Source organism: Equus przewalskii, chromosome 21 (assembly GCF_037783145.1).
Source record: "Equus przewalskii isolate Varuska chromosome 21, EquPr2, whole genome shotgun sequence".
Classification (NCBI taxonomy): Eukaryota; Metazoa; Chordata; class Mammalia; order Perissodactyla; family Equidae; genus Equus; species Equus przewalskii.
Window position 1 is genome coordinate 42,042,090 of NC_091851.1, and position 10,281 is coordinate 42,052,370.

The following is a 10,281-nucleotide window of genomic DNA, read 5'->3' on the forward strand; positions in this document are numbered from 1 at the left end:
ATCAGCAGCCTTAATTATATCTGCAACATCCATTTTGTCATGTGTCATAGCTTATTCACAGGCTCCAGGGTTTAGAGGGTGGACAACTCTGAAGGGCGATTACTGTGCCCACCACTATGTGACGTTATGGAAAAGGCAAAACTACGGAGACAATAAAAAGATCAGTGGTTGCTAGCAGGGGTTGGAGGGGGAGAGGGAGAAATAGGTGGAGCACAGAGGATTTTTAGGGCCATGAAAATATTATGTTTGATACTATAATGATGGACACATTTGTCTAAATCCACAGAATGTACAACACCCAGAGTGCACCCTAATGTAAACTAGGGACTTGGGATGATTATAAGGTGTCAGTATAGATTCATCACTTGTAATCAAGGTACCACTCCAGTGGGGGATATCGATAATGGGAAAACTATGTGTGTGTGGGAGTAAGGGGCGTAGGGAAATCTCTGTATCTCTCTGACAATTTTGTTGTAAACCCAAAACTGCTCTAAAAAATGTCTTAAAAGAAATCTGTGAAATGAAACCCGAAACTTTAAAAAAAAATCTAGGAAGGAGACTTCTTAAGAACTCAAATATGATTGATAAAGTCTTTATAAAAACCAACACCAAAATAATACTACGCCCTGGGTAGCTGCTAGAACCTGAGTAATGAAGACAGGCAGAGTTGACCAGAACCCAACCCACAGCCTAGAATCCTGCTCAGCCCAGTCCAGTGAAATGAACCAACTTCCATGACTTGCAAATCTATAAGTAAGAAAAGTAAATACTTGTCTTTACAAACCACTGAAATTTTGAGGTCTTTTTGATAGTGTAGCAATAGTATAGAAGAAAATTAAGTTACTCTTCCTGAAGAAAAACTTCCAGTAATAATCTCCATAACCTAAAAAGCCATGTGCTTTGGAAGAAAGCACCTGTGTTACCCTACTCGTATCTCAAAGGTGTCCAAGAGTCTTGTCATGATCAAAAATTGTCCATAGGGTGGATCCATAACCATTGGTGACTAAATAACCCAATCAGGTAATGGAGAAGTCAATGTTGGAAGGCAGGGAGAAAAGCAGAAGTCAGAGAGATGTCTTCTATAAATCTTTTGTAAGACATAAGTTTGAATCATAATCTGCCATTTACTTTGTAGTCTTGACCAAGTTAGTTAAACCCTCTAACGTGGGGAATATTAATACCTGGTTTCTTCAATTGTGATGAGGATTAAATGAGAAAATGCACCTAAAGAATGTAGCACGGTGTCTAATACATCATAAGAACTTAATACATGTTAGTTATTACACACTGGCACCTGGTAAGGAAAAGATGGTTGCATTTGTTAATTAATTAATTAATTAATTAAATTAATTAAAAGATGGTTACATTTGTTAATTCATTCATTGCCAAAGGTATCATAGATGTTTTGTTTTTTAAGAAAATTAACGTTTGAAAAATAAAATAATTTGTGGAGTAACCTCAGATGGATTGTTGGTTCTTACAGAACCTGAAAGGAAATGTTTTTAAGTAATGTGAAAACCTCAAAAAATACGGGAAAAGAAAATGTGAATAAGAGGCAAAATCATTCAGCATATGCTATTTTTAAAATAAGCATAAAGCATTATGTGGGTAAGTCAATTACCAGAAACTTGGACATACCTTGATTTGAAAAAAAAAAACCAAAACACATCAACTTAGAACTTAGAATTCAAGTGTAATGGGATTGTCACAACTTTAATCAACTTAACGAGATTCAGAGACATCTAGGTTTGTTCGCCAAACTAATGCTTTAGGCTCTCAGGACAGTATTTGCCTCAGCAAATGGAGACCTCCTAAGAGAAAACCTTTCCGAGGAAAGAACGACGTACCAGTTATCTATTGCTGCATAACAAAGCACTCCAGAACTCAGTGGCCAAAACCAACAAGCATTTAGTTCACAAGTCCCTGGGCTGACTGGAGATAGCTGGTCTAGGACAGCTTCACTCTTTGTCCTTTGGTTAGCTAGATGCTGGCCTTGCTCAGCATGGCTGGAGACTAGATTGGGAGGAATCAGCAGACTCAGCTTTGTTCCCCGTGGTCTCTCATTCTCAGCAGACTATACTGGATGTGTTCATATACTAGTCTTGGGGGTCCCAATAAAGGCAGAAGCATTCAAGACCTCTGGCAGCCCAGGTTCAAAACTAGCATATGATCAGTTCCACCACATTCCGTTGACCTAATCCAAGACAGAATCGTCTCAGATGCAAAGAGTGGGAAATACACTTCACCCTTGAAGGGAACACCTGCAAAGTCATACTGTACAGAGCATGGACACAGGGAAGGGTGAAGAATTGGGAACATTTTTATGATAAATTTATCGCCAAAGATCCAGTCAAACTTCTCAGGTATAAAATCTTGTTGACAGATGGAGGTGGAATGACCCATTGCTCATCCCCATCATGGACTGTCTCAGTTTTTGTTTTGGGGGAAGTTCACTAAGCTAAAAAATTGGTTTCTTAAGACATCTATATGATGTGGAGGTAGTATTTGGATACCTATATGAGCAAACTCAACTAAATAGGGGGCAGAATAGACCTCTCTATCAGTAGATAGAGCATCATGAGGCTCTGACTTATTGAGGATGGCAGAGGGCACTGGATGCAGGACTATTCCTCCATGGTGGTGATGCCACTGAGAGAAGGTGACAGCATGTACAGGCAGTGGCATAAGGAGGTTGTAGCTCGTCTGTGGGCTCTGGGAGCAGAGGCAGCAGAAAGCAAAAGTCATTAAAAGGAAGGTGCACAACCCAGCTAACGGGATGTTTTTATAAGTATATGTGAGAAATCCTCAGTGGAATCCCATAAATAATTTTAAGAAAACTATCAAAAGTTAAAGAAAAAATTTAAACAGTTGATGATGTTGTAAGAAATGTAAATAGTGGTAATATTAATAGCAACCAAAGACTGACTGACTGACTCCCTCCCTCCCTCCTTCCCTCCTTTTTTACTCCCTCCCTCTCTTATTTCCTCCTTCCTTTCTTTAACATCTAGGCACTGAAAAGTTACAATCTTTGAGAGGCACAGAGATAACTCATGGCTAGATAACTGGGTTAATGAACAATTGCAATTTTCGTTTTAAAAAGAGGAAGAATGGGACATGGGTCTTTCACAGATGAGGATAAACTTGCCTTTGGTTGAATGTTGATATACAGCTTCTTATCTCAATGAGAAAATGTGTTCAAGGTAATAAACGATGGCCGTCATCATACGATGGAGAGGCTAAAAGAAGAGGAGCCAATAGTTATGATTTCTTTATAGTCTGTAGTTCTTAACCTCAGTGTAGAGACTCCAAGGAGTTTAATGAATAGGCTTTAGGAATTCATTTCTTCTGATTTTGTATTCAAGTTTTACGTATGTGTATGTACGTTGTCTAGGAAGAAGATGTATTGAGTTTGTCAATTTTTCAATAATCTTAATCTAACTTTTAAGCTTTAGATGTTTTCTTAATATTAGCCAAAAAACAAACAAACAAAATGATTAAGACCACTATTCTAGTCTCTGCTGATAAGTAACTGTGGGACCTTCTACAGGTACTTGACCTTTGTGTGTCTCAGTTTCCATATCTGTGTAACGGGATTATTCCATAACTCAGACAATCGTGGGGAGATGATAACATGAGATATATGAAAAAAAGTGTAAAATCTAAACTATACAAAGAAAGGTCTCATGGGATCTCTGCTTTTCCATATCGTGACCAAGCTGTCTAATGTTAATTGCATGTCGATCTCTACTTCCACTAGTTAAATGCAGATAAGTTTCCAACTCAGAACATTCAGAGCACAGCAAGCCTGTGGTTTGTAGTGCCTGAAGTGTTCAATAATCACAGTATGATTTGATTTCTCCCCACTGGGTCCCTTTAAAGTTAGGAAGGTAAACATCCTGAGCTACTTTTTATCTCGGCTTAAGCCTAATGGGGCCAGGGCCATCTCATTTATGTATGAGATTGATGGCATGGTGATAATAAGTTTTTTCCTAGCAACTCAATTATTTTTTAATGATTTACACAAGATAATTACTGTTGATAGATATCCAGATTCTTAGAACGAGAAATATTCATTTCCATGTCCAGTCTTATGTCTTCCACTGATTGAAGCTTTTGCCAATGATCAGAGACTGAGAAGCGTCAAGGAGAGTGGGAGAGAATAGACAAACAGGGAGTAGAGATTTAAACACCAAGAAGAAAAAGAATCATTTATAAAAGAAATTCATACATAAAAGAGATAATCTAAATGTGTTGTCCAAGAATCTTGGCTGAAAGTCAAAGAAACTGAATTCATAATGACTTAAACAGAGAAAGGATTTACCAGCCCATGTGACCTAAAAGTCCAATGTGTCTAAACTTCAGGTGTGGCTGGTTCCAAGGGAGCTAAGGATTTTGAGAGTGTGTCTCTCTTTCCATCTGTTGGCTTTGTCTATCTGTTGGCCCCTTCATAGGTCATCTCTCTTTACATCGGGGTCCCTAGCAGCTACAGATATCTGTTATCTTGCAGTTTAAATCCTGGTAGAAAGTGAGCTCTCTTTCTGACTGTTTTCTCTGAAGTCTTAGAATTAAGTCTTGTTGGCCTGTCTTGGGTATTATGCCCACAAAAGACCCAACTAATATGCTTAGGAGATGGAACACTCTGAATTAAACAGATGTGGTCCACACACCCACAACCAGAGCTAGCGGGTAAGGTTAAACCACAGGAATCGCATGGTACCCCAGAGGAGAAATCAAGGTTGTATTCCTAGACAAACAGGCCAGCCAAAGACAAGAACTGTTGCATTGTGCTTAAAAATTAGCCTGTAAAATCATATTGAGTTTGTACTGAATCATCAAGTATTAAGAATAATATGGACTTTGGATCTTCTTTGTCAAATTTCTCTTTTCAGAGATGTGAATTCCGAAGCACAAAGGACTTCAGAAGCTTGTCTAGAATTACACAGTGAATGATGGAGCCAGGAAAGGAATCTGGGAGTTCAAATGTTTACCATATTGTCTAGAGATAATGTGCACATTTGTGGATAAAGACAGAGCTACTATATTTTATCTTGGAGCAAATCTTCCTTTCTTTTTCTTTCTGCCCTCCCTTTCTTCAATACATATTCATTGGAGACCTGCTATAATCCAAGCCTTCCACCCTTAACTCTTGATTGAGAATTTGCTTTGTGCTAAGCCTTGATTCAACATATATTTGGTAAGCAGCTTATATTCCAACGATGCTGCCAGGCACTGGAAAGAAAATTACGGATAGCTATCCTAGATGGGAAGAAAGAGAATTATTCAATAAAATAGTTGTAAACTGTGACAAGTGCTTTGACACAAATAACAAGGCAGATCTAGTTTAAGGAAAGATAGAGATAGTAAAGCCAAGCCTGAACGATGGGGAGAAACTAACCATGAGAAGAAACTAGAAACTAGAAGAAAAAGCTAAGGGGAAGAGTATTTCATGGGAAAAGATTCTCAGAAGGACAGACCTGAGATTTTCAAGAAACAAGTTTGGTTAGAACTTAGGGAAGGAGTTAGTTAATTTTGTAAATAATCATGGCCTTGTAGGTCAGATGGTCTCTGCAACTCAACTCTGCTCTTGTAACTTAAAAGTGGCCAAAGGCAGTGTGTAAACAAATGGGGGTAACTGTGATACAGTAAAAGTTTATTCACAGAAACATGTGGTAAGTGGAATTTCCCTGAGGCGGGGGGGGGGGGGGGGGAGGTTGGCGGGGGGGGGGTGGGATAGGGGGTTGAGGAGGCATAGAGATTGAGAGCAAAAGACAGGAGTTGACATTAGAAGATGAGTAGGAAACTTGAAGGCTGGAGGGGTCTGATGTCAGTGTCAAATTGGCTTCAGGTCTGGAAGCATCCAGGTTTTTGCTTAAGAATATCATGATTTTAAGAGTAGCTCTTTTTTCTTTTTAAAAATTATCATCAGCATTCAAATAGTAGATCAAATTGGAAGCTATCTCCATAGTATGGTTTACGCCTGACAAAAGATGTCCCCTCTCTGCCTCTAGCTATTTTCCCCAAATATCTTCCTTTTCCATGTTCTCTCACTTGGCTTTAGATTCCACCATTTCTTTGAGTTGGATAACAGAATGGAAAATTGTATCCAAATGAATAGGATGAAAGCAATGACAATAATGAAGATATTAATCATGAAAATATATGAGCACTCTCAGTATATCAGGCATGGAGACTCAGTATATCAGGAAAAGTCCCCATCCTTGGGATTTCCCTAAGGTGAAATGTTAAATAAATTCAAGACTATCTTCTGTTTTCCGGTTTGGAAGTCATCATTTGATTTATATTTCAGTTGTATGGTGGTATTCTGACCATGGTGGTATCACGTTGGAAATATCAATTGAATCCATCAATTTTTCTGAAATTTTGAGTTTGAGGGAGAATGATGTTCATACTTATTAATGGAACAGGGGAAGGACAAAATAAAAGGACCAGAAGAAACTTTGATGCACTGTAATCAAAAGAGAAAGTGGGTTTAAAACGATTAGGGGCACATAGTTCATTCAGGAGACTTCCCACAGGAAACAAATTGCCGGTCCACAGTTCCAAGATTCTTCAATCATGTCAAAATATATCCTGATTATCAGTAGTTGGGGTTGATTGGTACACTTTACCGCTCTCCTGTTTAGCAGTTTTAGGAGAAAATGAAAGCAATATCGATGTAAAAACCTAGAACATTCATCAGCTGAAAATTGCTCATCAGAAGCATTGTTGTGCTAATGATATTGTTGAAACGGATTTGCTTGTCAAACAGGAATATCTTCCTCTGATACAGGAAAGTCGAGTCCTTTGATGAGAAAGTTTAAGTGGGGAGATGCAATGGGGCTCTAGTTGTGCACCCCATTCCAAATATCTGTCATTTTAAAGCCCTTTCTGTCCCATCTGTTCAACCATGTTGTGTAAAGTTCAAGAGGAATTTTATTTCAGTTTTCTCTCATGCCTAAAATGTACGATGAAATTCATCATGAAATATCAGTGAGTATTTGAGTAATAGAAAATTGAACTCGTTGCTTTTGGTTGTGTGGGTTCTTACGTATTCCATACCTTAGTGATACTTTCAAGTAACTTTTCCCCACCATATGGTAGTAATCTATGTTTACTGATTTGGAGAATAAAATGGAAAAATTAGAAAACTGTAAAGCAGTCCATAGCATTTTCCTCAGTCAACTGCTGTAATATTTGATGTAGATTTGTGTAGTCTTTTTCTCCTTGTGTTCATGTGCTTTTATGAATATGTATACAAAGTTTTTCTCAAATTTGCATAATACAGGTTATGTTGTACCCGCACTTTTAAGAACTATATTTGAAGCTATATTTTCCATGAACATGTTATAATATTTCCACTTGTCAATTATGGTAGTATTCCGGTTGATTGATGCATCAATGTTTATTTTATTAGAATTGTTTATTGTTTCTAATGTTTCGCTATTATGAAAGCACTCCAGCAAACATAATGCCTAGCAATTTTTTTTGATTGATACTATCCTGTTTTTGTTTTTGTTTTTTTTGCAGAGGAAGATTTTCCCTGAGCTAACATCCATTGCCAATCTTCCTCTTTTTTCTTCTTATGTGAGCTGCCACCACAACATATCTGTTAACAGACAAGTGGTGGAGGTCCATACCCATGAACTGAGCCTGGACCGCTGAAGTGGAGCACACCAAACTTGACCACTAGGCCACTAGGGCTGGTCCTGATACTATCTTAATTGAGCCAAAAACATTCTCTCTCCTTAAAATCTTTTTTGTTTTTAAGATTGGCACCTGAGCTAACAACGGTTGTCAATCTTCTTCTTCTTCTTCTCTTTTTTCTGCTTTTTCTCCCCAAATCCCCCCAGTACATAGTTGTATATTTTAGTTGTGGGTCCTTCTAGTTGTGGCATGTGGGATGCCACCTCAGCATGGCCTGATAAGCAGTGCCATGTGCTCACCCAGGATCCGAACCAGCAAAACCCCGGGCCACCAAAGTGGAGCGTGCGAACCCAACCACTCGGCCATAGGGCAGGCCCCCTCTCCTTAAATCTTTAAAGAAAAATTTAAATGTAAATTTAAGATCTTTTTTTAAAAGAAAATACACAGTTGATTTGAAAAGCCATTTATAAAAGAGAAAAAGCTAAACAACAAAAGAAAATTAAATTGAAAACAAAGTTACAATTATTTCTCTCAGTTATGTTAATTCCTCAATTTAGGTATAATTCATCTTACAAAATTTTGTTTACTCCTTTTTCACTCAGTCACATAAGGAAAAGAGTCAGGAACTCACCAAAGCTAAAGTGGTTGGCATATTTTTAAAGTTTGTTTTTTATGTGCGGAAGGCGCTACATCTTGTTGGCAACTTTGGAGATGGAAAATGGGAAGTGTGCACTGCAGTAAGTTAGAATCATGAGTTAGAGCATCAGTTGTGCCCTCACTGACCTTGAGGAGGCCACTTAAATCTCCTGAGTTACAGTTTCCAAATCTGTTAAACGGGATAACTATACTGAATCCTAACTTGGAGAGGTATGGAGAGATTGTAATTTTGTCGTATTTTTGTAATTGGTGTCGTATTTTTAATTTTAATGTCTATGAATTCATTTCTAATATGTAGACATAATTTTTTTAATATGTATATTGTATTTGCAACGTTGCTGAGCTCACTGATTAATTCTAAGGTTTTTTGTAGATTCCATGGGATTTTCTATGCAATCATGTCATCTGCACATAGGGACAATTTTACCCCTTTCTTCCTGATCTGTATGCATTTTATTTCGTTTTCTTGTCTCATCATGGTAGCTGAAACTTCCAGAACTATGTTGAATAATAGTGGTGACAGTGGACATCCTTGCCTTGTCCTGATCTTAGGGGGAATGCTTTAAGTTTTTCACCATTAAGTATAATGTTATCTGTAGGTTTTTAAGATGCTTGTTATCAAGTTGAGGAAGTTTCCATCTATTTCTACTTTTATGAGCACTTTTATCAGAAACAGATGTTAAATTTTGTCAAATTCTTTCTCTGCGTTGATTGATATAATCATGTAGTTTTTCTTCTTCAACCTGTCAATGTGATGATTTGCATTGATTAACTTTTGAATATTAAACTAGGCCTGTATCCTTAAACCTCTCTCGTCATAGTTTGTTGTATATTTTATATATATTTATGTACTCTTTATAAGTATATATATCCTATATATTCAAGAATATATATATAGGATATATATATATATATATTCTTAAAAATACATGGGCATCTGACTTATTTACCAAAAAATAACAGTGAAAATTTGGGGGATGGGGTGGAGACCTTCAAAACCTTGCTCCTACCCTACCCTCTGCTAGGAATATCTTCTGGTCAGTGTAACTTTGAATAATCTCATGGTCTATAGCACTATTGATGCAGTCACAGTATCACCATCACCATTATTACTATCATCATCATCACCTCCATCACCATCAAAATCATCTACTATATGCATGAGTTTGAGTTCAAACGTCCAGCCAGCCATCATAGCACTCCATCAAGCAGGCAATCATTGACATTCACCAGTAACACTCCCCATGGTCATCTCTCTCTTCTCAAGTCCACAAATACAGAAGTGATTGTAGAGCGTCTTATGTGTGTCTCAAAATTTTCTGTGCATCAAACCTCACATTCTTCCATAACATGTCATCATTTCACAAGTTAATCATTTTTAAAACTTTTATTATAATTTTACATCTCACTAGAAGATAATTTTTCACAAGGAAACAAATTTTACAATTATTGTAATTACCACTTTAAAAACTTGTTGAGCAGAATAAAAGACCAACAAAGCTTCAATGTGATACTGACACTGGGAGGGAGTGTGTGCATCTATTTAAGTAGTAGGATCCTTCCCACCACGCCCATCTTCACCAACACACAACCTTTGCATCTTTGTAAAATTACATGGTACCTGGGCATGCGCATTCAGATCATTTATGAATGATTGAAATAGAAAACATTATAGTCTCTGCTACTTAATGTGTACTGAATATAATTAGAAAAAAATACTCAATTCCTTAATCACTCCAGAACTCAGTGTTTTGTGTACTAAATTATTTCAGAAAAATTCTGAAAGCAAGAGTGGGAATTTATATTGAAATTCTTTGTTCCCAGGGTTCTTGTATACTAAGACATGTTCATGGTTTTTTATTAAATGGGAAAAGGGCAAACTAGTGCAATCTTAGCAATCACTAACTTCTTTTGGAGAAAACTTTGGGACAAAATCGGTACTGGCTCTTAAAATGTTCATGGTGTATAAAGCATTTTCAT

General features: G+C 37.3%; 1 long non-coding RNA gene across 1 annotated transcript in view; it reads left to right on the forward strand.

The window, feature by feature from the left end:
• The window catches only part of LOC139078292 (uncharacterized), a 78,869-nt gene extending 69,762 nt beyond the window's left edge, over positions 1-9,107 (forward strand). The window contains exons 2-3 of the long non-coding RNA XR_011531220.1: positions 4,890-5,194; positions 6,059-9,107. This is a non-coding gene — a long non-coding RNA (uncharacterized lncRNA). The remainder of the gene's footprint in view (positions 1-4,889; positions 5,195-6,058) is intronic.
• Positions 9,108-10,281: the final 1,174 nt, after the last annotated feature.